The following is a 26,141-nucleotide window of genomic DNA, read 5'->3' on the forward strand; positions in this document are numbered from 1 at the left end:
TTGGTTCTCTTTTGACTCTTTAAAAAATTTTTTTAAGGTATGGATTATATACCAAAATTTATAAGATTTTATATATACATATATATATACATACATATATATATATATATATATATATTAAACTTTTGTCATGATAGTAATGGTCATATAGAGTACTAACTAATCCTAGAAAAAAAAGGCTTCATCTAGCTTCCTGTACACAATTTCAGGTTTGAGTCTCTATCAGTTGTCTGCAGGGAACCATGACCATGCCTAACAGCGACTTTGAAGTCTCCAAAAAAATGATGGGGCCCCAGAACAATGATTCCATTAGGATGATGATAATACCACTAAGCTGACAAACACCACCCAAAGACCAGCTTTGGACTATAAACTGCTCAGAACAATTTTCAGATGGCTAGCTGAGATGATTCAGCCTCACAGACTACTCAAGCAAGGACTTGAGACAAGCCCTGAATTTTCCCATTATGCAGAGACTGGACAACAAATAATACAGCTAACTCTCCCAGAACTTGACAATTAACCCCAAAATTTTCTTTTCAGGATCCCCTAAAGATGCCTTTGCCCCCAGACAACAGGAAATAATTTTAAGAACATGACACCCACATTCTCAAGAGGTGGGGTAGGTGGTTTTTGGTCTTTCAATGGGTTTATGAATAATTGTGATTGTTTAGGATGGTTGGGTACAATTGTTATTTTAATGTTATTACTAGTGGTTAGGAAAAAGACTAAACAAAAGAGATTAGATTTGGGGTTCTTGTTTAAAAAAAGAAGATATAGATATAAGATAAAAGGTAGATTATTGAATCTACTCTGAAAAAAAGACATAGAAATGATGGATAAAGGCTAGATTATTGAATCTACTCTGAAAAGAAAAAAAGCAAGAATATGGATATGATAAGATAAAAAGGTAGATTATTGAATGTACTTTTAAAAGACAACTACTAATTTTAAATATTTTACATTGGATTGGATTTTTCTATTATGTATATTGATACAAATTTGAGATTGATTTTGTTAGAAAATACTATACATATATTTCTAATCTTGTTCAAGGTATTGTACCTATACAGTTTATTTAACAATGTAATGTAATTTTCTAGTCCTTGAGAGTTATTACCAACTATTTAGGATAATAAAGAAATGCAGGTTAGTAGTTAGTCATTACAATCGAACTTGTAGTAATATTAGGTGTATTTTCAAGGTCAAACAGATATATTTCAGATAGACAGGTCATCTTCAAAACACTTCAGAGATCTACAGAATATGGCATTTAAGATGTTTCAATAACATAATTTTTTTCTTTTTTTATGACAATGAGGCATGTCTGCTCCTGGCAGCACCAATCTACTTCAGAGAAGATGATGAGCACTGAAGAAACTCCTTATGGAGTTTACTTTCTTTGTGGCAAAAGTTAGCCATTGGGCAAGAAAGTGCCCTTACATTGACTGCTGACAGTATGCTGTCCAAAATGGACAAGCAGGACACAAAAGAAAGGACTGCTGATCCTTGCCAAGACAAGGCAGGAAAGCTCTTTAGAAAATCCTGCTTCACAGATGAATCTGTCAGATATGCTAAGCCTGTAAGCCAAAGATGGATGCCCCAATGTTGCAGAGAAACCTCAGGTGATTCTCCAGGCAGGCAGCTGTTTCTGTCATTCCTTACATTTTTTGGAAGTCACTTGTTTGCACTTCCTGTTTAACTAGTTAATATTATTTCCTTCTCAGGTCTCTGAGGGCGTTGAAGTTTATATAGTTATAGTTTTCCTTGTTAATAAATTCAGAAAAGAAACTTACTAAAGAGGTGTAAAGTGTATAAGTTTGAAAGACATCAAAAGGTAGTTTTTGGTTTGTAATATAAGTTAGGATAGAAAGTGAATTAGGTACATTTTGGACTCACCAAAATAGGATAGATAATGGAATATTTTTGCTGAACTTGTCAAATGCAAATGGACTAGACATTGTTGATGTATTTATTGCCTGTATATGTTGTATATAGTTATTATATTTATTGTATATTGTTTTTCTTATATTAGTTATATTTTCTTTTTTATTTTAGACAAAAAAAGGGGAAATGTGATATTTTATTTGTGCTCTAACAAACAAAATCTTGCCTGGGGATCAGGGGATCAGAGGAAAAAGCCAGCCACTACATTAAATATAGAGGTCAGGCAGTAGTAGCACACTTCTTTAATCCTATTACTTGGGAGGCAGAGATCGGTCTGGATCTCTGTGAGTTCAAGGCCACACTGGGCACAGAGCCAGGTGTGGTAGCACACACTTTTAATCAGCACTTGAGATCTCATGTCTTTACTTGGGAAGAACACAGACCTTTAATCCCAGGAAGTGATGGCAGGAAGCACAAAGGTATATAAGGCATGAGGACCAAGAACTAGAGGCCTTTTACGCAGTTCAGCTGAGATCCCTTCTGGGTGAGGACTCAGAGGCTTTCAGTCTGAGGAAACAGGATCAGCTGAGAAGTTGGGGAGGTAAGGTTGGCTGTGGCTTGTTCTGTCTCTCTGATCTCTCAGTTTTCACCCCAATATCTAGCACCAGTTTTTTTTTAATTATTAAGACCTTTTGAGATTCATATTACACCCAGCCACCTACTGCTTGCTGCCATGCTGGACTCTAACTCTCTGAACTGGTATGCCCAAACAACCCTTTCTTCTCTAAGTTGTCTTGCTCATGGTGTTTTATCACAACAATAAGAAAAGTAGTAACTAATACTATATATATATATATATATATATATATATATATATATATATATATGCATGTATGTATGTATATGTGTGTGTATATTTTTATTTTTCTTTTCTTTCAAATCTCCAAATTGAGGAGAATGTGGAACATCCTCTCTTGCTGTCAGGTCCAGGTGAATAATGCTCTCTGCAGAAAATGAGAGCACTAGGGATATCAACTTTTCTTCTAAACACATGGTAGGATTTCAAGAACCTTTATCTATGCATCTTATTTAGAGAAATCAGATATGAAGGTGTCACTCCAGAGCAGAAAGCTGAGACTCAGTGTGTGATTTAACATATTGCCATTTAATGGTCCCTGCACTGTAGTAGCCATAGTTGCTTCAGATGTTGGTGGGAGAATTGTCATTCTGGGTCTACGAGGACATACAGAGCAGGGTCCACAGAATCCACAATTACAGGAAGCATTAACAGAAAATAACCCTTTGTTATTTTAAAGCAGGAAGATTCACAGTTCCCCTAGCATCTAGCTTATCCTGATTGACAGAAAATCTATTTGGAAACATCTATTTGGAATTTAAAACAGGAATACCTGCAGCTCTATGATTTTCTTTCTCTGAAATTTTTGCAATTTCTTTCACACATCTTCACTTTTGTATATGCAAGTGGAAAGCATGTGAGAAAGCACAGATTATATAAGAGCAATGAAATCAGCATGAGAACACACCAACACAAGAACACATCAAAGGTGTCTTCATGTGTTTCTACTTTAATGATTGACAACTCATGGAAGGTCCACACTGTAGAAGAACAGAATGCCTAAAAAGAGAATAAAGCATATTTTATTGGCTAAAGAGAATAATCCCTCAAATACATTATAAAAAAGAGAAAGGCAACATGAAGAATAAAAACTATACCCCAACTTATTTGTGACATGTTCAGTTTCTTTAATCAATGTTTTGTGGCTTTAGTATTATAGATCTCTGGTCTCCTTGGCTAAATTTATTTTATTTTATTGTAATTTTAAACAATATGGGATTTTTAAAAATTGTGTGTGCGTATATGTGTGTGTGTGTGTGTGTGTGTGTGTGTGTGTACATGCCACAGCACACGTGCACAAGTCAGACAACAACCTGTGGGAGTCTGTTCTCTCCTCCTATTACCTGAGTGTTCAGGGAACTAAACTATCATCAGACTTGACAGCAAGGTCCTCTACCTACTGAGCCATCTCACCAACATAAACTCATCGTACTTTTAACAGTGATGATGCATAAGTTTATTTTCTTGTGGTATTGTGTGGACGCTTCATTCTTAGTGTGAGAAAACACTACTGATTTCAGTATGTTGATTTTGTATTATGTCACTTTACTGAATTTGTTACCTGTTCTAACAGTGTTTTTCTGGAGTCTTTAGGATTGTTATCAGCAAGCACACACTTTCACATCTCACAGGTTGCATTACTAGTTCTTGCTAGTTGCTCTAGCGAGGATTTCTAACATCGGAAAGGGTGAGAGAGGCCAGGCTTCCTTGTTCCTCATCACAGAGAATACATTTTCTACTAGCCACTGTGGAACATGATGTTGGCTGTGGGTTTATCAATATTTGGTCTCCATTGTATCTAAAGATACCCCTTCCATTCCAAACTGGTTAAGTTTGCTGTTGTTGGGGGAGGGGTATGCATTTATATTATAGAAAATTTCACAGATTTAATAATATTTTATATTGATTTTTTGAGAATTTTATACAATATACAATGTATTTTTATTATATTCACCTACACTCTCCCCTCCTCCTATCCCAGAAAAGCATTCCCACATGTGTTCTCCCCAATGTTGTGCTTATTTACTTTCAATTTATAGTTAGTGCTATCTGTGTATGTACGAGTGTAGGACTACCCACTGGAGCACAGGTAACCTACCAGTGACCGTAACACCAAAGAAAAAATGACTCTTCTCCCTCCTCAGCAGCCATAAATTGCCCATAGCTTTTCAGATGGGGGTGGGTCCTCATGTTCTCCTCCTCTAACCATGCTAGAGTGTTGAGTGTCTTGAGCCTATGCAATGCAACAGCCATGTCATGTCCAGAAAATAGCATTCCACAGTACTCCTCTCCAGCCTCTGGCTCTTTGCTGGGGACTGCTGTAGATGTTCTGTTTAGGACTGAGCACTCACAGTCACTTATTCTCAGTACTTTGACCAGGCATGAGTTTCTGCATTAACCACTGCCTGCTAAAAAAATAAACTTCTCTGCTCAAGGTTGAAAGCGGACCAGATTTATAACTATAAACATTTCAGTGGCAGTGAATGGCCCCTGTGATAGGTATAATTGTTTGTCCACTTAATTACAGTTAGAATTAACCAAAACCCAAGCTGCTGGGTATAATCGTGAGGTATTTTTTTTGATTGGATCAGTTGAAGTGGGCCACACCTTCTGGTGGCAGCCTATATAAAAGACATGGAAGAAGGAAGTGTTTGCTCCTTGCCTGCTTGCATTTGCTCTCACCAGCAAGTCCATTCCTTCACTGTATTAGAACCCACTCTTCAGGATTCTGATGTATACTGAAGACCAGTCGAGATATTCAACCTCCTGGACTGAACAACTATTGAATACACTGACATCCCATTAGCAGATAGCATTGTTGGAATAGTTGGCCATAGCCTATAAGCCACTGTAATAAATCCCATTTATCTGTAGAGAGATCATTCTATAAGTTCTGTGTCTCTAGAGGACCCTCACACATAGAAAGGCTGGATTCAGTGGTTTATAAAAACATTCTTTGCATTTGAAAACAAGAAGAAGACATGAAGTTGAGGAGGGGACATGACCACGTAGAAACAGGATTATGGCCTATGACCTCCCCACTAACTCCTAAAACTTCTAAGAGTAGATTTTAACATAAGACCCTTTCTCAAAAAACAAAACACCGAAAAATGTATAAAATGTATAAAAAGGATACATTTTAAATGTTCTGAACATACAAGAAACTGAGTAGATGATGGAAGGATATGTGACCTATCTTGTTTTAATCTTTACAATGTGGCCATATATCAATACATTGCATTGCACCCTGTAAATATAATTATTTAACAAAGATAAAACAAAATAACAATTTTAAGAGGAAACAAAGGAAAATTAGAAGTCAAGCTTCCTTCTCTGCTTAAGAATCCACTTGCCCATCCATCTGTTCTTTCATTTATTCCTCCCTATTTCCAGTTATCCATGCCTCCATCTCTTCATTCATCCACCATAGTGAGATAAAAGTTAGACTAGAAAACAAATGAATCCTTTGCTTGGAAGGTTAGCTGAGAGATTTCACCCAGAGGCCAAGAAACTGACAGTATATGATGTAAAGGGGGATTGCACCTGGGATACAGCCATGGTTCATTTACAAAAAAATTATGGTACATCTCATCTTTAACAAGGCTTAATAGGGCTCCTGCTGAGGGCCATATCTGGGTCCTACCACAGCCAGGGACTGTGTTGATGTCTGTGGCTCCTGATACCATGTCAGGGGTCTGGGCCACCACCTGGGGACACTCTGCAATGGGGACCATGCTGATCTCAGTGGCTTGCACTATCACCATGGGCCATGTCTGGGTCTGTGGCCCAGCAGCATCTAGGGTCTGAGTTGATGACCATGGCTCCTGTTGTCACAGGGGGCTGTGCAGATGCCCAGGGTCTGGACAGCCACCTAAGACTATGTTGGTGCCTGAGGGAGGGCCTTGCTACCACTGGAGCCATACTGATCTGGGTGGCCTGTGCTGCCACAGGGGCCATAGTGATGTCCAGTCCCAAGCTGATGCCGAGAGTCATGTCTGGGTCCATGTTCCTGCTGTAACTGGGGTCTGTGATAACATCCATGGCTCGTGTTACCACAAGAGGGTCATAGGAACCATGCCTGTTGAAAATCCAAGGGCCATGCTGAACCCACCCTGCCCCTCAATGGCCTTGGAATAGCTGGACCTGGCCCTCAATAGACACTGCAGCAGGAAAGCTGGTGCTACCCCCATGGGAGGACTGGCCCCGACAGACCAGCTCAGCTATTATCCAGACCCACATCCTGGGCCTTGGGTTGGCCCACTCTAAGATCTGCCCCATCTATGACCTGCTGGAGTGCATGAAAGGACTGGTCCTGCTGCATGATAGCCACAGAATCTCCATGACTCAGGGCAACTTGGAGAGGAGTTTCAGTGAGGGTCTAGAGCCAGAAGCCTTGAATGAGACCATTGCAAATGAATATTTTGGGGGTGGGGCTGATTGGACAAAAGGGTGTACTTCGTGACACACAGCAGCTCCTGATGCCACTAGGGTAAATGAAGAGGTGTTGCAAAGACAGAGGACTGAGGTGTTTGTTTGTTTTGTTTTAAATTAATTTGGGGGGCATGCCTTGAGGGTGTATATGGAGAGGCTGGGAGGTGGGCAGAATTGGGGTGCATGATGTGCAATTCCCAAAGAATCAATAAAGAATTACGTTAAAAAAATTTTTAAAAGGGGAGCAACTACATAGCCCAAGATGGAAGCCAATTCTCACTTTGAAGAAGTGCAATCCCAGTGGAAATGGGAAACTTTGTCTCCACTCTTACCAAGCATTGCAAGGGATAAGTCCACACAACAGGAGACTGAAGATGTGAAGGCAATACAGACTCCATCTTATGGAAGGGCCACCATCTTAGACCACCTGCTTTGCTCAGTTCCAGGAAGGACCTCAGGAATGTGCCACGACAACTCAAACAGATACAGGGCAGTATGCTCCTGCAGACATTCTGTCTGTGGTTTATGACCCTTGAAGGTATCCAGATAATCCTGCTGAGCAGCCCAGATAATCCTGCTCAGCAAGTTGTTGTTCCCCACCAAAAGTACAATCCAATAGTTTCAAATGTGGTTTCATGCCAAAATTCTATACCAATAGTTTCAAAAATTATCTTGCCCCATATCCCTTCTACCCAATCCCAAGTTGCCAAAGCATGTAATTTCCCAGCTTGTGGTTTTTCCCTATAGAAACTCTCTACACCTGGGCCCGCCACCACTGCAGCAGTTTCCTCCATCTGCAGTATGGTGTCTCAGGTTTGAAACTGACAATAAAAGGATCCTTATGTGTGTGCATCAGAAACCGGCTCCTTGGTGGTCTCTGGGGGTTTCTCAAAATGGGTACAACAAGGGAGCCCACCATAGTGTTAGAGCAGCTGTGATGAAAGGACCAGGATCAGCACAAAATATACCAAGACCAGGTTCTCAGCACAAAAGAGATTTATTTGCCCCAGAGGGACAAAGGACAACTTCTGGATAGAGAGGAGACAGATGTGACCCACAGACAAATGGCAGTTTATAAAGGGAAAGGGGGAAACCCTGTGTTAGGATGAGTTGATTAACTTTGATTGGGCATGTTAATTAGGTGAGCCAAAACAGGGTTTTTGATTGCTAGACTTCAATACTTTGATAGCTGGACCTTGGTAGTGAGCCTCAGGCAGAGGAAGTGGCCAAATAAGGGGATAGAACTTGGGGGCTAGCTTTAGGAATGCAATCTAACGGTTTAGGTAGAGGGTCAAAGGCAAACCCTGTTGGTGACATATTTGTCATGCTCAGGCCTGTGTTTGCCATATTTGAGTCTGCTAGAACACTTCAGATGAGTCTCAGCTCTTCCGAGATTCCCTCCCAAACTCTAGCCTCCCTGCTTCTTCTCTAGCCATGGAGGCAGGGACCATGGAGCCCCTGCTCCTGCAGTTTCTCTGGATCCTGCCTATGTCATGTGGGTAGACCCCACACAAACCTCTTCAGATCTGCTGATGGGTCACTGCAGTGTCTTCAGCTGAGTCTTCATCAACAGGACTCTCACATACCTGGCCGACAGCTGGGACCTGGGGCTGAGAAGGTGAGCAATAAACAGACTCCCATTTCTCCCTGTTCCAAGTTCCCTGTCTGATGGGGAAATGGAAATGAGGCAGAAGTCTCCTGCACAGGCTCCCAGGTCACATCTGCAAACACACAGAGCTTCAGCCACAGGGAAGGAAGAGGCTCTGCTGTGAACTAAGCTGCCGGGTCAGAGGATCGTTGTCTCAGGGGAGAGGCTTCTCTGTCTTAGAAAGCTGAAACAAATGTCCTCTGAGGACAAAGGAGGGTCAGGAGGAAGCCTCCGAGAGACACAATGCATCAAAGCAGCAAAGGCAGCTGCTCACAGCCGGGGGACTCACACTGGACACCATGACAAGTTACTCACTTTTTTACTCTGCTGATTACAAACAGTGCTTCACGTTGCCCTTGATCATACTGGATTTTCATTGCCATTGCAAACACACGAGAAACTTCTGGTTTGAGTGTCACCATCCAAGGTAATTGGGGTCCATGGTGCAAAGCTGCTCATCTCCTAGTGGCCGGGAAGCAGAGAGATAGAGAGGGGCTATGATGAGCCCATAGGACAACCTGCCCCCATCAGTCTTTCTCCTCCAACCAACACCTACTCTGAAAGTTTCCATCATTTCCCAGTAACACCATCAAATTACGAATCCATCAGTAGATTCTGCCCTCCTGAATTATCCCTGGGAATACCACAGACACTCTTTTAATCCAAGTAAGTTGATAGTTGAGATTAATCATGGCATACCTAGCAAACAGTCTTCAATTAACATTACAGCTACTTTAGGTGTGCACATGTGTGCATGTGTAAACTATTATGACAAGCAGCAAATTGGTAATTGCAGCCATCTAAGAACATACACAGGGCAGATTTACAAGATTAAGGACCGAAAAAGTTAAATTTAGGTAATGCCTAAATTTTTGTTTTGTTTTCTTCATTTGCAAATCACTACCTTACCCAGCCCTCAATATTAGGGCTCTCCAGCTTGAGGCCCTATTCCAAACTCTGCCCTCAGCATGCCAAGCAGAGGTCCCTCCCCCTAGAGCGGCTCTCTCTAGACCTCGCTGCTCATAAAGCCCAACAAGAGTTTGTCTGCCCCAGGGCTGCTCAAGACTATGCCAACAGGGTTTTTAAGACCTGGTCACCAGACCTGCTGTGTGATTTTCTCTCCTGTCTTTCTGAGAGTCACCTGGGAGTTGCTTTGCTCTGTTTATTAAACCTGAACTTATTAATTCAGCTTGATTGGCTTATTATATCAGTGGAGGATACCCAATAATCAGAGATCCAATACTTATCACTCATATCCTACCCACAGGGTATGTGTGTTGGTGCCTGTGGACACCATAAGAGGGTGTTGCATTCTCTGGGTCTGGCATTGCAGATGGTTGTGAGCTGCCATGTGGGTGCTGGGACTTGAACTTGGGTCCTCTGTAAAAGCAGCCAGTGCTCTTAACCACTGAGCCATTTTTCCAGGTCCCAACCTTGGTATTCTTTAGACTATGTCTCAGATTTAAAAATTAAAAGCACCAACAAAGAATTCAGTTCTGATAGGCAGTTAACTGAACTCAGCCCCTGAGCAGCCCCAGGCTGGGGAAGTGCTTGTGCTCCATGTACACTTGGTCCTAATGCCCTGAGAGAAAGCATTACAGTTTCCAGATTATTTTTCCCATAAGTCATTTAATAATATTTTCTGCTCCTAATGACTATTATGACAAGCAGCAAATTGGTAATTGCAGCCATCTAAGAACATGCACAGGGCAGATTTGCAGGATTAATGACCGAAAAAGTTAAATTTAGGTAATGCCTCCCAGTTGGCAGTCAGTCCTGCACTTAGGTCTAGTTGAATATGCCTCCAGGGAGAGAAAAAAGGCAAGTAAAGCTACTAATGTGGAGGGTCTGAGTAAATTTCTCTGTAGCTCTCTGACTCATTCTCTTTCCTCTCTCTCTCTCTCTCTCTCTCTCTCTCTCTCTCTCTCTCTCTCTCTCTCTCAATTCTCTCCTTCCTTTCTTCCTCCTCTCTCCATCTCTTATTTCTCCCTCTTCCCATTCTCTTCCTCTCCCTCTCTTCCTCTCCTCTCTCCATCTCTCTTCTTCTCCTCTCCTCCTCTCCCTCTCTCCATCCCTCTCCCTCCTTCTCTTCTCCCTCTTCCACTATTCCATGTATGGTGACTATTCTTATACAGTCTGCATAGATAAAAAGAGACAGTTGTTGAGGTCAAGGCTGAGTCAAGCAGCTTACACAGAGCAGTATCTTCCATGGCAGCCAGATGCTAAAAATCCTCATGGGAGGTGGTAGTTGCTATGAAAATGGCCTTTGAAAATGTCCAGCGGATGCTGGAATAGCTTCTGGTTCTCCAGCAAAGCACCAGCATTTTAGTTTGTATTTAGAAGCAACTTTGCAAGTTAAACAAAAAGATTCCAATGCAAAGTCACCCTCTGCTCAGCCAAGGGCTGGCACACAGCAAGGGGGCTGTTGCAGATTATCCTAGAAGAAGGAATTTGAGGGTTTCTTTCCAGACCCCTGGGTCTTCCCAAACTGACAGGAGTCACTGGTGGAACAGCTCACTGTGTTTACACTTCTTTCCTTCTTCCTCTCTCTCCCTCCTCCCCTCCAGCCCCCAGTCTGCTCCAACTCTAAGTTAACAATATATAGAAAAGCATCATCAGTCAGTTCAGTGTCAAAGACCAGGGAGTTATCTCCTTGGCAGCATCTTCTGCTGAGAGGGTGGCTTTGAATGGAGAAGCAGTTATCTGATACAGTTCCAGAAAGAAGGACTATACTGCTTCAACAAAGATAAGAAGAAAAAGAAGAAGGAGAGGAGAGGACTTGCTGCCTACATCTGGACACCTAGCTGTTGGGTGTACAGGGCAACATCGCTGCCTTCCCACCTATCCAGACTGCAACTGCAAAGCCCTGGGTAAGTTGAATCTGTCACCCTTGAGAACTGAATCCTGTGACATGGCTGTATGTTAGAAAGTTACCACAAACACTGGACTGCTTACAGCTTTGGCTTTAACTTTTCTTGAAACAAAATGGTTTTTAAAGACTATTCTAATAGGACAAAAAGGGAGAGCCCACATGGTTTTGACTGTCAACAATTAGACTGAGAGACAATTAAGGCAGTCAGGCTCAGCTCTTGTGAGTCTGCAGGGATGCTTCACAGAGATGACTGAGGTGTGGAACAGCACCTGAGTGGGAAAGACCCACCCCAGTGTGAGCAGCACCATCCAGCAGGCAGGGTCCAGCAGAAGCAGGAAGGTAATATGCATAGGCGTGCCCTCTCTCTCATTCTTTCTGTGTCTAGTTTACCATGAGCTGAGCCACCTAGCTCCACCACACTCCTTACTACCCTGCCTTGCCTCTCCATAGGTCCAACGGCAAAGGAGCCAAGCAGCCACAGATGAAAATTCCTGAAACTGTGGCTAAAATAGATTCCCTCTTCTAAAGTTGTTTTTCTCAGGAATTTTGTCATTGCAAAGAAAAACTGACTCATGAAGGGCACATCTCTGAGCCACAGACTTAAACTTAAGTCCAAATTTTATCTTGATCTACTACATGTGCTTTTTCCAAGCCAGTCTTGTTGAGCCACAGTGCTGTGCTGCTGTATATTATGGACATTTTTCGAGTTCTACCCAGCTCTGACCATTGTGAACTCTTTCAGAGGCTTAGTATTAACTAAGCATAATGCCAAAATATGCAAAGAATATACACAAATTTAAGTAGAAAAGTAGTTTACACATTTCACTACTAAAAGTCTAGTAACCAATGAAGAGGACGGTAAGGAGTGAGGACAAAGCTAGAAGGCACTTAGGACAACAGCAAAATGACAGAAGTCATTTGAACTGTCATCAGTGTAAGTATTAAACTCTCCTGTCAAAACGTACAGCTGGAACTGCACACAAGTTACAGTGGCCGAGAGATATGCCACTATACTGGCTAGTTTTATGTCCACAAGCTAGAGTCACTGGAAAGGAGCAAGTCTCAACTGCGAAAATGCCTCAATAACACCAAGCTACAACCAGACTTGTAGGGTATTTTCTTAATTAGTGATTGATAGGGGAGGACCCAGCCCATTGTGGGTGGGGCCACCCCTGGGCTGGTTGTCCTGGGTTCTAAAATAAAATAGACTGAGCAAGCCATGGAGAGAAAGCCAGTAAGAAGTATCTCCTTAGGGCTTCTGCATCAGCTCCTGCCTCCAGGTCTCTGACCTGCATGAGTTCCTGCCCTCACTGTTTTAATGATGAACTGTCATATGAAGCAGTGAGCAGAATAAATCCTTGCTTCCCCAAGTTGCTTTTGGTCACAGTATTTCATCACAGCAGTAGTAACCCCAACTAAGACAGATACCTACAAAGGCTCCTGCTAGATCCAAAGACACAAGAGGGCTGATGGTGAAACGAAGTGAAAAGATGTTTCTTAGGAACCAAAGGGAGCAGAGCCATACTTCAAACAAAGCCAATCCTAAGTCAAAAAGTTTATGAGACAGAGAAGAACACAGCATACTAATAAAAGGTTACATGTACCAAGAAACATTGCAATTAAAATGTACATACACTAATATTACCAGGAAAACATAGGAAGCCAAGGTTGACAGGACTGAAGGAATGTAAAAGAAATGTAACACAATAGCTGGAGTTTTCAATATTTTATTCTTCTTTTAACATTAATTTTTTTAATTTAAAGTTTTTAAAACTGTTTTGATAATTTCTTACAGGCAGGACTACTATATTTACATCATGTCTACCTACCCTTCCCTCTCCCACTTTCAACTCTTCCCACTTCCCTCCTCAAATTCATTACTTCTTATCTGATTATTATTGTGACAGATGTATGCACATATGATTTTTATATGCGTTGTCTTAGTCATTGTTCTGCTGCTGTAAAAGGATACCATGATCAAAGCAACTTTTATAAAATAAAGCATTTAATTAGGGGTTTGTTTACAGTTTCAGAGGGTTCATTATTACATTATCATACAGGAAGCAGACAGATATGGCAGTAGAGCAGTAGCTGAGAGCTACAACCTGATCCACAGGCAGAGAAAAAAGACACTGATCCTGATGTGGGCTTTTGAAACCTTAAAGCCCTCCCCTGAGTGACACTCCTCCTCCAACAAGGCCACACCTCCTAACCCTTCCCCAAACAGTTCCAATTTGGGATTAAACATGCAAATATATGAGCCTATGGGGCCCTTTTCATTCAACTCCTCATATGTATTTAGTGTTGCTCTTAAGTATATATGTCCCAGGAGACCACTTGGTATTGGATAACCTGTCAGAAGGATGGTTCCTAGAGAAAACTGATTCTCTCAGCAGCCAATGATTGCCTTTTCTTCACATAGGAGTAGGCCTTGTGAGATTTCCTCATTCACATTGACATGTCAATTGGCGTTGTCATTATGCAGATCTTAAGATTTCATAGGCACAGCTTCCCTATCATATCTAGAAGATAACATCATGCGGCAGATATCCTAGTCCTCTGGATCTTACAATCTTTCTGCCCCTTCTTCTACATTTTCCCCTGAACCTTGGGTATGTGGGTTGCACTGCAGATTTAACACCTAACTCTTCATAGTGGGCAGAACAAACATAAGATAGGTGAGGAAATTTAGGTCTCAAGCCACAGTGACCAATAGAACATTTCTCCAGCAGCCCAGTATACATTTTTCTCAAGTGTATATAGAAGATTTTTAAGGAAGCACCATAAGTTTGGCCACAAATTCTCAATAAATTTTGAGAGATAGAATTCACAGAAAATATTGTCTCTAACCACAGCAGTAAGAAGCCAGAAATCAATAATAGGAGGGAAAGCAGTAGCTTTATGGCTATAAACATTCCCACAAAAACCAAGGAGGACATCAAATCATCAGCCTAATTTTACCACTTTAAGGAACAAGAAAAAGGGAAGAAAAATCCAAACCCAGAGCTGGCAAAAAGAAGGGAATGATAAATATCAGGGCAGAATTAATGCACACACTAAAAGATCACACACTGTGTCTAATTAGGGCTTATTCCTAGATATAGGAATGATACAGGAGATGAATGTCTGTCAGTGTAATATGCCACATTACAAGAGTGAAGGGAATGCTTCATGGCAATCTAAATGATATGTGAAGGTACTTAGAAATTCCTATAGTTTGCATGATTAAGACATTAATAAAGGGCTGGAGAAGTGGTTCAATGGTTAAATGTACATCATGTTCTGTAGAGAGGACCCTCATTTGTTTCCTAGAATCCATGATGAGCAGCTCACAACTACCTGTAACTCCTGCATTAGGGGGCTCCACAGGCACCTGAACTCATGTGCATATACCCGTAAATAGATACACATAAATAAAAATAAATCTTTTAAAAAGACACTAACAAAGTAAGATTGAAAGGACATAATGAAATCTACATATGGAAAAAACTCATAAAATATCATGTGAAATGCTAAGAGCTCTGCCTCTCACGACAAACACTATTTGACAGAAGCAAAAATGAGGTAGACAAAGCTAAAGAAATTTGTTCACCAAGAGACATTATCAAGGCCTGGGGCATAACTCTGTGGTCGAGTGCTTGGTTAATGTATAAAAGACACTGGGTTCCATCTCCAGCACCACAAGGAAGAGAGAGAGGAGGGGAGGAAGAAGAAAGAAAGAAAACAAGGAGGAAGAGATTATCAAGAAGTAAAAAGTCAATTCACAAAATCACAAAATGCAAAAATATTTTATGAGTAACATGTCTGAGAAGAGATAAATATTAAGGAAATATAGAGAACTTAAAAAGTCCACAATATTTTTAAGACTGGTTCAAAAATGTGCTAAGGACTTGAATGGACATTTTTTATCAGAAAATTATACTAAAGTAGACCAATAAACAATGAAAAGATGCTGAATATGGCTAACCATTAGGAATGTAAGTCACAGGATGTAGAGAAATCTGGACCTTTCTGCGACAGGAGAGACAACAACCATTCTGCTGACAGATGGTGGGTGCCATATCTGATCCAGCAACTGCAGTTCCATGGAAAAGAAAATAGCCTTAGTCACCAAAGTTAAAACAGGGCCAGGTGTGTTGAGATACACCTGGTATTCCAGCACTCCAGATCAGAAGTTCAAGGCTCAACTGTGGTGACATTGAGAGCTAAAAATGCCACTTTGGCTAAACAAGGCAGAGAGAGAGAGGCAAAATGTGCAGCCTATGTATGCTGACAGTGGGTAGATGAACATGCTACATATAGATGTTTGTCAGCTTTCTGTTACTATGCCAAATGCCAAAGTTAACTAGTTCATAGGAAGAGAGTGGGTTTTTTAACTTTCAGTCCTTGACTGCTTGGTTCCATCACTTTTGGGTCTGTGGTAAGGTGGCCTTTGTGACAGTGGTACATGGCAAAACCATTCATTCGCCTACAGTTATGTACAAAAGAGATGAAGAGGAAGAGGGTGGAGTCCCAGTATGCTCTTCAAGGGCCTGCTCTCAGTAGACAGAAAATCTTCAACTTCATTCCTCACACTACTGTCCAAATGGAAATTATTAAGCCTTTGGGTGGCATACCAAATCCAAACTGGAGCAAGAGTGTAATGTCACTCAGCCTTAAAAAGGAAGACGATTCTAACATACACAATAGCATTGATGAAACCTGGGTGTAGGAGGCACAGCTCAAAGAAAGCATTTGAAGGAACCAGGCTTGTTAAACACATGGACCTATTTTCTTCAAGGGAAGGAAATTTCTGATGCCTGGTCACCTGAAAGGTGGGAGTGGATTTTTTCTAACAACCTGGTGATCTGTTTGCTATGATAAGGTGCTAGTCTTCCTGAATCTCCCCATATCCTGAGCATTGTCTAAGCACTTATCCTGAGCTTAGTTTCTCAGTGAAGGGAACCCATCCTTATGGAAGATATCCCATGTACTTTGCATTCTCCATCAATAGAATTTATCCTTATGCTTATTACAAGTACTTCCTCTTTAGGCCCTTACTCTGAACACTGTTTATAGAATTCATTCTTATTGTAAAGGCCACAGGTGCTTAGCTAATTTGCAAGGGAGTTCCTCTGCAGCCATGCCTAAAGCTTTGTTGTGAAATTTGCCGTGTGGACACCTCTTTTTAAAGTTTTACTGTGCTTAAATGTGAGGTCGGACTATAGAAGTTTTGACCCAGCATCTGCAAAAGTGGTGCTGAACCAAATTTCATTCGTCACCTATTGTGGATCATTTCCTTGCTAGCCATTATGCTTGCAGGATCCCCAACACCTGAGGATATTGTGCAAAGTAAAATAAGGCATTTATTTATAAAGAGATGATCTGATTCCACTTACATGCAAAGTCAAAGTCTCAGAGACAGTGAGATAATAGTTGCTAAGGGTGAGTTAGATTCAGAAAGCAATATACAAAGCTAAAAGTTTGAAAAAAATACAAACAATGAAACACAAAAATCTGAGGAGCAAAAATACAATGATTGAGTTGAAAAATTTAATAGATAGAACCTATAGCAACAGGCAGTGTCTGTCTATAGCATCAGGTACCTTCTATAGCAACAGACACCTTCTATAGCAATGGATAACATTAATAGACTCAGAAAAGAATCAACAAGCATAGAGACAGAACATCTGAAGTCACAGTTAGAAGAAAAACTAATTTTAGTATGGGGGCAGATTCCAGAATTCAAACAGGAAACGAAGGGCTTTCCAACAAAACCAATAAAAAGGAGCTCACCAGAACACACAATAATTAAGTTATTTTTTTTAAAGCAAAGATCTGGAGGGGTGGCTTAGCTGCTAAGTAGTCCTGCTGTTCTTGCAGGGGACCTGGCTTTAGTTCCCAGCACATGGTACCCACATGGCAGCCCTCAACCACCTCAAACTCCAGTTCCAGAGGATCTGATGCTCTCTTCTTGTTTCCTTGGATACTGCACATACATGGTGTACAAACACACAAAACAAAGCAAATAAAATCTTCAAAAAATAAAAAAAAACCAAGTAAAAAAATAAATCTGAGCACAACAGAGGATAGAAGCAGATCACAAACTAGCAAGTACTAATACAACCTACATGGGTTTCTCAGCAGAATGACTCCCAGGCCAAGAGGAAGTAGGAATAAATATTCAACATGCTGAAGAGAAAAGCTGGCAAATGAGAATGCTTTATCTAGCAAGCCTACCTTTCAAAATGGAGGAAGACTAAGAGAGGTCTTCGTGACTAGATTTACCTTACAGGAAGTGCTACAGGGAAATCTTTAAGCTGAAAACAAAGATTACTCATTAATAACAAAAACATAAAGGCATAAAGCTGAGCAGTGTAAGTAAAGCAGTTGTACTCAGACTGCCCAGGACCATGATGTGTGCAGCAACTTTATCCCCAGTACAGTGGTACAGACAAGAATGTCAGTATCAACTGCAGCCAAAATAAACTGACAAGGAATATACAGAAGAGCATGTAAATCCTGACAGCCAAACTGTAAGATATATGAGACTATAAGTGTAGAGTTGCTGTCTGAAAACCAGGTTTAAATTATTATGGGTTTGAAATAGACTAAGTATAGGATGTTCCATGGAAATATCACAAGGGAAAAATCTTTAGCAAAGCATAAAGTAAAAACGGAAATGATTCAAAGCATACCATTACAGAAAACCATCAAACCACAGAGGAAGATAACAATAAAAGACCCACAAGCAACCACTTAACAAAGCAGTAGCAGCAGTAAGTGCTTACCTTTAAATAACTACCTTAAATGTAAATTGATTAAATTCTCTTCTTAAAAAGACATAGAGTGGCAAAATACAATGATGAATAGACCAACTCATCAAGAATATATAGCAATTATAAATGCACACACACACAAAAATAAATATGGAAAGATTTAAAGAGACATAGGTAGTAATAAAGAAAGAGTGAGGAATTTTAACACCCCACTTTCAGTGCGGGAAAGGTAGGATTTGGACAATTTAAACTAAGTGGGTATAAGAGACACACACAGAACATTCCCATGCAAGAGCAGCAGAATGCATGCTCTTCTCCAGCCCTCATGGAATATCCTTCTGGACAGATTCCATATGAGTATGCAAAGCAAGTCCTGTAAAATTTAAGAAGACTGAGATTATATCAAATATCTTTTCTGCTTACAATGATATGAAATTAGGAACTGATATCAAGAACTTTCAGAAAATTCATAAATGGGTGAAATTTTAAAAAATTACTCCTGAACATTTAACAAATGAAAAGGAAACTTAAAAGACATCTTGAGATGGCCATCAAAGAAAGTCCCGGGACCTGAATATTTCATGACTCAATTTTACCAAACATATAAAGAACTGATAGCCTCAAAGCTTCCAGAAACATGAAAAGGATGGAATAATCCAAAAAATGTGTTGGCTACAGCAAAAGCAACAGTTTAAAAAAAAGATTTATTTTATCTTAAGTGCATGAGTACATTTATGTGTCTGTGTGTATATAAATAAGTGCACAATGTGCATGCAAAAGTCAAAGAGGCCAGAAGAGGGCATCAGATCCCCTGGAACTGGAATTACAGATGGTTGTGAGCTGTCATGTGGAACTAGGAACCTAACCCATGTCTTCTCCAAGAGCAACAAGTGCTCATAACTATTGAATCATCTCTACAGCCCATAGAGGTAGAAGAGGGAAAATTCTAATAATGTGATAGTAATAAATGCCCACACAAGCCAAGAATTAAGAATGCCAAATAAACATGAATATTCAAAATATTAGAAAAAGAATAAAATAAGCCCAAAATTAGTGGAAAGAAAAGAAGAGTGGAATTAAATGAAATCAAGACCAGGAAAATCATCTAAAATGAAGAAGAAAAAATTAAATATTGGCTTTCTGAAAACATAAACAATAATGAAAACTTTGACTAAGAAAAATAGAGGACTGGAACAAGTAAAAGCACAAATGATACCATAGCACCAGCAGAGATCGACACATTGAATAATCTAGAACAACCAGGTAAGTTTCTAGACACATACAATCTGACTGCACTGCACCCTAAAGAAAGAAATCTGGGAAGAACAAATGAGGAGATTGCATCGGCAGCAAAGGCACTCCACAAAGAAAAGCCTAAGATCTGATAACTTCATGACTCAATTTTAACAAACACAAAGAACTAAAAGCCTAGAAGTTTGTCAATATTTGAATAGGGAGACATACTCCTAAACTCTAAAAGAGGCCAGAATGACCCCAACACCAAAACCAGGTCAGGATTTTACAAGAAAAGAAAATCACAGACAGTAATATTAATAAACATAGATGTGAAAGTCCTCAAGGAGAAACTAGTAAGTCAGATTCAGTAGCACACTGGAGAGAGAGAGAGAGAGAGAGAGAGAGAGAGAGAGAGAGAGAGAGAGAGAGAGAGAGAGAGAGAGAGACACAGAGACACAGAGACACAGAGACACAGAGACAGACACACAGATTCTGTCAGAATTTTTTAATTTCTTAGAAGCAAACTCTTACTCATATTTCTAAAAAACTTAAACCATATAATATAGTAGTATTGAGATATAATTTGTATACACTGAGATGCCACTATTTAAGTACACAATTTCATGAATTTTAAGAAATACTCACATGGAGCAATGTCTGCTTTTACAGAGGACTGGGGTTTGATTCTCAGCACCCACAAGGCAGCTCACAACCATCTGTAACTCCAGTTTCAGGGTATCTGACACCCTTTTCTGGCTTCCATGGGCACCAAGCATGCACCTGGTTCACAGACATGCATGCAGGAAAAACACTCATACACCTAAAATAAATTAACCAGTTAATTAATCTTTAAAAGGCAACCCCTATGTAAGCACAGCTACCATATAGACACAGAAAACTCCTTTGCAGCCCTTGCAGTCCGTATGCTCATGCTTCACCTTAGACTTCCACTCTTCAGACATCTCAGCTTCCTGTGGCCACAGTCAGATTTCATATGAATGGGCTGAGGCAGAGAACTCCCTCACATCATCTGCACACACTGGTGTGCCTGCAATACACGATCTATGAAGTTCATCCCTGCAGCTGGATTTGTTATGAATTCAGTTTCTCTCCCTTTCCACCACAGTGACTACTGCATTAAATAGACTCACTTCTTAAGACAGCCCTCAAACTCAGGCATGTAGCTTAAGCCATTATAATGTTAGCACCCAGGAGGCTGAGGCAGGATTGTGAGTTTGAGGCCATCTTGAGCTACATAGTGAAACTCTCAATAAAAATGATTAGTACAGAGCTGCAGAGATGGCTCCACAGTTCAAAGCATTGGCTGCACTTGCACAGAACTGGGGTTTAATTACAGCATTTACACAGCAGCCCACAACCATCTGTATTTCCAGTTCCAGGGGAATCCGACACCCTCTTCTCACCTTGGAAGGCACTGCAGGCTCATGATGCGCACATGCAGGAAAACACCTGTACACATGAAATACAAATAAATCAATCTTAAAAAAATTAAAAATTAGTACCAAATTCTGCATTCTGTAAGGTGCAGGAAGAAAGAAATGCCAGCATCCGATAGGTTGTGCCTCCCCACAGCATTTTAGGAAGAAAAGGTGTAAAAGTGACTTCAAGCGAATGCACAAACAGCCAGAGTCCCTCGGTTCATTTTATTTCAAGTTCTTAGGTTAATTAAAGCTTAATTTACAGTGTAGACTGTTTTTTATATTTCCTTGTAATTACAGAAATTATGCAACTGCAATACTCAGAGGAACTAGATGGGGACTTAACGTTTTTTCTATTTAAGTCTTTGACAAATACAATGGAGCCATGGTACTATGTCCTTTCCCATGTAGTTGTTGGGTTTTGTTTTGCTTTGTTGTAGCTTCTGAAGGCTGTTTGTATGTAGCTTTGAAAGCAACACAGATTATCCAGAGTGTTCCATATCTTCTTAATCCTTCTTTCCCCCAAGAATAAACCCAATCACGTTGGCCAGAATCTTTCTCCACCACCTCTTCCTCTTCCTCACTCTTACAAATCTGTCATCTCAGTACACACTAGGCTGAGGCAGGAGGATCATGATTTGTATGACAGTCTGTGCTATAGTGAGATCCTACCTTAAAAAAAAAATCTAAGAAGAGCTGACAAGATGACTCAGAGGTTATGGGTGCTGGCTGCCCTTCCAGAAAGAACCCTGGTTCAATTCCCAGCACCCATGTGGTAGCTCACAACCATCTATAACTCCAGTTTCTGGGAGTCTAATGTCCTCTTCTGGCCTCTAGAGACACTGCCTGCAGATAGTGTACATTCACACACAGAGAATAAAAATTGAAAAATAATAAATAAATCAATAACAGGCAATGTAGGATTTTACGTGTCCAGTTCCTGTATGTTAGCTTCATTTAGACTTCATCCATGTCTTGGGCCTTAACACAATCTAAACCCCTAACTCATTTTGCAAGTAAGAGTTTTCAAGGACCCTGTCTGCATCTAAATGTCACATTTCAAAATATGTCATGAACTAAAAGGACACATGCTTCAAAGCTAGGACTTCTAATATGGATTCTGATTGACCTCCTCTTAATTAAGGTCTTAAATTGTGCACACTGGTTCGCTAGGCCAGGCTTTCAGAAGAAAATGCTCACTTAGCTGTTTGAAACAGCAGGGTGTTGTTCCTAAATGGCTTTGAAGAAGCTTCAAGAACAGATTTGATGTTTTGCAGATGCTACCAAAACAAGGAGATGCGCCAGCAAGGATGAGAAAAAAAAAAATGTCTGCTCCAAACTAACCTACAGTTGACCTGCTAGTGCTATGATTTAAAAGGAATGTGAATGAGCAGAGGAACTGCAGGTTTGGGAGTGACAGTAAAGAGGGCATCAAGCTAGTGACAGTTGACGTAAAACAAGGTAACCAGAAACAGGACAATCCCACATCCACAGGGAGCCCGCTTTCGGTGCTGACAGAGACCATGGGAAATGTGGCTGCCCCTTATGCTTCCTTTGGGCTGTGACAAGGCCACCCTCACCTCCCTCCAGCAGGGATTGCCACATCTCAGACACAGGTCACTATCTCAGCTCCCGAGGCAGACTAGCATTTGTTGTGCCATGATTGTCAGTGGCGGCCTGGGACTTCATGTCTTTATCCCCACCATGAGTTCTGTCAACAAGAATCACAAATGGGTGTTTCTGATACCGTGTCCAGCTTGATGAGAGTGAACCCGAGGCACAGTTTAGTGGCAAATAGGGTGGAAATCTTAAAGACAAAGCAACCATATATGGGGCTGGATTTTTAAAGACTGACATTGCCAATGGTTAGTTGTGTAGTTTTGACCTGGAGTTTGGATCATCCTGTAGATATAGAGTATCCAGGCCCATGTGAATTTTATATAAGCAACAAATGAGTTCTTGCATGGAGGATATGCTTAAACTAACAAATGGCCTATTGTTCACCTGAAGTGCAAATTTAACTGGGCTTCCTATGTGTTATCCACCCTAACTGGCAGAAAGCTCCCCAACTCAGTTTCATTTCTAATTTGTTTCCAAGTGGTCACCAGAACTGCCTCTGGACACTTGAGGAGCACCTGACTGGTGTGGGCTCAGGACATTGTTTCAGGTGCAGCTGATAGTTGGAAGCTTTAAGAGTGAGCTTGAAAAAAAAAAAAAGAGTGAGCTTGAGGGAACTCTTTGTGACTCTTCTCCATTCTCACACTCTGCCTTTTAGCTACTTCTAAATAGAACTTTGCGTGCAGGCTATTTTATGCTCCCTGTCCACAAAGCACTATTTTTTTCCACCTGAACAGACATAAAGAGCTCAGTGTCCCATGTAGAAAAGGTGATATTTAAAAATGGCCTCCTGTCTTTCCCCATCTCCAGTCTCGCTGATTCTTCTTTCCTTCCCTGAACCCTGTGCCCTTTGTTGGTTGTATAATAGCACCCCTTATTTCTCAACTGGAAGACACAAGAAGAGAAGGCGTAGTGTGCCTTTCATCTAACATTTCCGCTTTGAATGGGCTAGGGGAGGAAATATTATTGATCTGAGAGATCTGTCCCAAAGTAGAAACATGCTTGCCCTTACCCCTTTGGGTATGGGAGTCCCCTTAACTACTGCTGGCACTTGTACTGTCACACAGATCCTACCATGCCCATCCTATTCCAACGTCCTGCCTAACTGTGTGCATGCACTGATAATCTTTTATTATGTCATCATGCATTTTAGTATGTGATGGCTATTATGTTTTAGAGGCCCCTGTTTAGATTTATGGAGCGAATGAGAAAAGCACTTTTTTTTTGAAATGCAATCTAATTAACCTGAGTGCATTTGTATGCCTATTAAAATTCACCTGTCTGGGTTTTTCCATTTATCATGATTACACTGAGAAAGGGGCTGCCTCTGTGTTTAATACCAGATGATCTATCATCAGGATGCTTTTAGTAATGATGCATGTCCAATGGACAGTTCTGTGTGACCAACACTCCAGGCTCATATCCCAAGGATGCCTCAGAGCTCTCCTTGTGTACAATAGACATAAGAACAACCTCATGGAGTTCCAGACTGGGGAAAGAGGATGGTCCTTTAAGTGGCAGCATGAGGACAAGCCATCTGATTACAGATGATAACGCCCTTGATTCTTCAGGCTGTAGTCTAGGCCTAGGAAGGGGCTCCCTTGGAGTCAGCAGCCATTAGTATACAGCATTAGGCACAGGGCAATGAGCATGAGGCTTAGGCAGCCTCCCATACTGAAGCTGCAACAATTTCCCTAATCATCTCACACCGGAGGACAGCTCTGCCCATCTGTGAGTTTGCACCCCTGCAATTAGGAAACACTAACCCAATACCAGATGAAGCTAAACTACAGCCATAATCCCAGGAAAGGAGACACTGTACTCAAGGGGAGACCCTGGGATAAGAAGGCTGACTCCACAGAAACTCAGTCTCTAGCTGACCACTTACAAAGAACTAGAGTGCTGAGCCCACTTGAAAAACACAGTGAAGCTGGGTGCTCAGGGGAATTAACCCAAGTTTGCATCTGGCCAATTCCTGTGGCAAACTAGAGATGCATCATGGGTGGGCAGCCTCACCACCTGTCTACTTCCCTTCTCCCCTACAGGGCGCAGGTCTGTGTTTTCAGCAGCTGCAACTTCAGAAGTCTGCAAAAGGCTCCTTACACACCCTCACCCCACTGGACCCACTACGGGCTGCCTCCAGTGAAAATCTCAGGCTTCTCTGAACTGGAGATGCATTAACCAAAAGAGCCAGATACCCCAACTTCAACTGTGACCCCCTGCCTATTATGACCCCAGAAGACAAAATACACAACTCTTGAAGCAGGTTCATGACAATTTTCACAGGCACCATGAGCCCCTTTAGGACAATCAAGTTTACTAGGAGATGCAGGAAGTGTGCAAGCTCCTGTTGTACTTGAGATAAAGGAGGTTCAGGTGAAGACGATGTAGGCAAGAAAAGGCCTTTGAGTAATGTGGTCATCAGAAGTCTATGTATTTGCATCAAGAAGAAAGTTACCTGGGTGCTAATGGGTCTTTAGCAGCCTTTAGCACTTGCTGGTGTGTGTGTGTGTGTGTGTGTGTGTGTGTGTGTGTGTGTGTGTGTGTGTGTGTGTTAACCTAATCACAATAAATAAATAGATAGATAGATAGATAGATAAATAAATAAATAAATAAATAAATAAATCATTTGCTAGGGTTGCATACACAACCTGGAAAGCTCTGAAAGTGGACTGTGGTGATTAAAGTTTGAGAAATTACAATCTGATGAAAAAAAATCACTTTTTGTGACCTTGAATCTATCCTTGGGCTATCTGCCCAGAGTTGGCAAGGGCTGGTGGGGGTAGGAAGAGCAAGAAGTGATGAAGTGCCCCATCTGAGCCCCAGAACTGAAAGACAGCCTCTCAAATCACTAATAGGCAGACCTCCAAAGTCTCCATGTGATGAGGGATGGCAACAATGGCACGTGAAGCTGGTTGGTGAGAGGGGTGGGCCTAAGTGGGCATGTAGATGGGTATAAGGGAAGGGGTACCAGTCTCACAGCTGCTACTTTTATAAAATTATTTCTTTGAAAAAATGCTTAAAGATCAGGTGCTAGAGAGATGGCTCAGTGGTTAAGGACATTTGCTACTCTTTCAGAAGACCAGAATTCAATTCTCAGCATCCAAATGGAACCTCACAACTATTTGTTAACTCCAGTTCCCGGGGATCTGATGCCCTCTTCTGGTCCCTGCAGGTACTGCACTCACCTGGTATACACACATACAGGCAGGCATGCAGACAAAACACCTCCCCACACACACATACACACAGAAAGAAAGGAAGGAAGGAAGGAAGGAAGGAAGGAAGGAAGGAAGGAAGGAAGGAAGGAAGGAAGGAAGAAAAGAAATGTGGTGATATTGTGTCCCCCAATATATTGTGCACCCTAATAAACTTATCTGGGGTCAGAGAAACAGAACCAGCCACAGCTAACCTCACCTTGCCAGCTTCTCACCCAATCCTGTTTCCTCAAACTGGAAGCCTCTGAGTCCTCACCCGAATGGATCTCAGCTGAACTGCTGCTAAAAGCCTAAAAGCTTAAAGGGCTGATTTAAAGTTCCTGGTTTTCATACCTTATATACCTTTCTGCTTCCTGCCATCACTTCCTGGGATTAAAGGTGTGTGCCACCATGCCTGG

At 41.2% G+C, this 26,141-nt stretch overlaps 1 long non-coding RNA gene across 2 annotated transcripts in view; it reads right to left on the reverse strand.

Annotated features, from left to right (window-relative positions):
• Positions 1 to 8,906: 8,906 nt before the first annotated feature.
• LOC131902767 (uncharacterized) overlaps positions 8,907 to 26,141 on the reverse strand; it is a 46,456-nt gene continuing 29,221 nt past the window's right edge. For both annotated transcript variants that reach the window (XR_009377105.1, XR_009377104.1), the window contains one exon: positions 8,907 to 9,065. This is a non-coding gene — a long non-coding RNA (uncharacterized LOC131902767). The remainder of the gene's footprint in view (positions 9,066 to 26,141) is intronic.

This window comes from Peromyscus eremicus, chromosome 1, assembly GCF_949786415.1.
Source record: "Peromyscus eremicus chromosome 1, PerEre_H2_v1, whole genome shotgun sequence".
In the NCBI taxonomy this organism is placed as follows: Eukaryota; Metazoa; Chordata; class Mammalia; order Rodentia; family Cricetidae; genus Peromyscus; species Peromyscus eremicus.